Source organism: Phoenix dactylifera, unplaced genomic scaffold, assembly GCF_009389715.1.
Source record: "Phoenix dactylifera cultivar Barhee BC4 unplaced genomic scaffold, palm_55x_up_171113_PBpolish2nd_filt_p 000705F, whole genome shotgun sequence".
NCBI classification, from domain to species: Eukaryota; Viridiplantae; Streptophyta; class Magnoliopsida; order Arecales; family Arecaceae; genus Phoenix; species Phoenix dactylifera.
The window spans coordinates 74,242-76,549 of NW_024068085.1; the positions used below are offsets into that span (position 1 = coordinate 74,242).

The 2,308-nt window shown below is 37.3% G+C and overlaps 1 non-coding gene across 1 annotated transcript; it reads right to left on the reverse strand.

The window, feature by feature from the left end:
* Positions 1 to 1,997: 1,997 nt before the first annotated feature.
* LOC120106956 lies at positions 1,998 to 2,103 on the reverse strand. The gene has a single exon (XR_005508933.1). It is a non-coding gene; the product is annotated as a small nucleolar RNA R71 (small nucleolar RNA).
* Between the last annotated feature and the right edge of the window lie 205 nt (positions 2,104 to 2,308).

Sequence of the window (2,308 nt, forward strand, 5' to 3'; positions counted from 1 at the left end):
AGGTGAAGGCTTTCATTTGAAGATGGGTGGTCGTCCGGAAGCCATGCGCGGCTAAACGTCTAGTCTAGGGCTGAATGAAGCCCTAGCAATGTATCAGGGCTTTGTAGTTCTTATTTTTTTTATTATTTTGGAGCTTGTTTAAATTCTTATTTTCAATGAAATATTTCTTTATGATATTTAAACTTTGAGCATGCTAGTTACTAATCATGTTTGCTAAAGTAGTCTAAGATGATTCATGCCTAGGAAGATGAAGTGTGCTGCATCCTAGATTAGCATACTTAGGTAGACACTTCATGCTACACCGAAGATGGATCTTTCTAACACTCTTTATGCTTTTATTTTAAAAGGCTTGTAGCCAATTTGCATGCCTCTCCAAAAGATAAAAATTAAGAACACGGTCCCTAATGCAATGCTACGCGGTGGATTCCAAACCCTAGTTCTATTTACTTTGATAAATTTCAATTCGTACTCATAGATTAATTCAGTATAATTAAGTTAGCCAACTCTTCTTTTTGATTTATTATTAAAGAAAAATAACTTGTCTCCAATTCCTGTGGACCGACACCCGTAATCACTATCCTATAGGATACGTGCTATTACGTGGTTTACTTTTAAAATTGAAAGAACCGATCAATTTTTGGCGCCGTTGCCGGGGATTGCGAGCATAATTATTTTTTCTATCATTAAAAAATAATTGTTAATTAAAAAAATCAAAAAAACATATATATATCTAAAATAAAATAAAAAATTATTTTCTATTATTGTTACTTTTCTTATCTCCTTTTTCTCTTCTACCTATTTTTTTTCTTTTTTAATTTTTCTTTTGGTCTTATTTGATTAGGAATTGAAGAGGAGATCTGGGCTATCAAAAAGGAATGCTTTAGAGGTTTGCCTAAAAAAATTTTAAATTGCTGGAAAAATTTCCTTTGGTAACCTCTAAACCTTTCTTATTTAAATTAATTATTGGCTTAAAATTTTGTGGTGATTGTTTGATTTTAATTTCAGCAAAAGTGTGAATGCATGCTTGATACACATACACAAATTAATCCGCACATAGTAAAGGCAATCACCCCAACAAGATAAGAGCCGAATTTCATCACCGGACTCTTGCCCAACTTAGGTGAACTCAATCTCACATAGTGTCACTTTAATTAAAATCAATTAGACGTTGGCTCCTAGGGACATTCGAGCTCAATAGGACGAAGATCACCGAAAGTTGCACCAATTTCGCTCTGTGGCTTAGTTGATGTCTAGGCAAGCTTTGTCCCTATAAGAAAGACAGTTCATCTGTTCGAGACAAGTGGGTTTTAAGTGGGACCTTTGCGAACGCATCGTGACCCCTCCACTTACCTGGGAGCTTATCTGGTCAACTCGGTTCATTAGACCGGATTGGAGGCTTAGGTGCCCTCTTCAAACCAGTTAGGAGCTGTCTAGTGATTTTAGGACAAATACAAGGATTTATGTGTTTTTCTTTTATTGCATGCTTGATTGATCAAGTACTAGTGTATGCAAGGGAGTCGTTCTAGAGTACGTGACCTATTACCTTTTGATCCTGAAATAGAACGGATCCTTAGAAATATTCGAGCTGAGATCAAAACCTTAGAATCATTCCCACCCCCTAAGATGGCTGAAGAACAACCAAACTCTTGAGGGAGTACTTTACTCCCACCATTTACACTTCCCCATCTTGCATTCGATTACCTGAGGTAGCAGCGGTACAATATGAAATAAAGTCTAGTGTGATCCAAATGCTCCCATCTTTTTATGGGCTCACCAATGAAGACCCATATAAACACCTAGATGAATTTCTTAAGATTTGCACCACTGTCAAGATTCAGAACTTCACTGATGATGCTCTGAAACTTAGATTATTCCCCTTCTTCCTTAAAGATAGAGCCAAACAATGGCTGAATTCTTTAGAAGCCAACTCGATTCGTTCTTGGGATCAAATGCAACAAGAATTCCTAAAAAAAACTTTCCCATAGGAAGAACGAACCAGTTTAGATGTGCCATTACAAGCTTCTCCCAAACTGAGGGAGAAGAATTTCATGAAACTTGGGAGAGATTTCGGAACCTAATCCGTAAATGCCCTCATCATCAAATACCTAAGTGGCAGCTAGTGCAATGTTTCTATGACGGATTGACTGAACGAAACCGTCAGATGATCGATGCTGCATGCGGGGGGACATTCATGCTTCAAAATGAGCATGAAGCATGGCAATTATTTGAAAATCTAAATGAAAACTCCCTCCACCATGCTTCCTGTTCTCGTCAAGCACCCCTGAGTTCTCAAAGAAAAGGACCATTT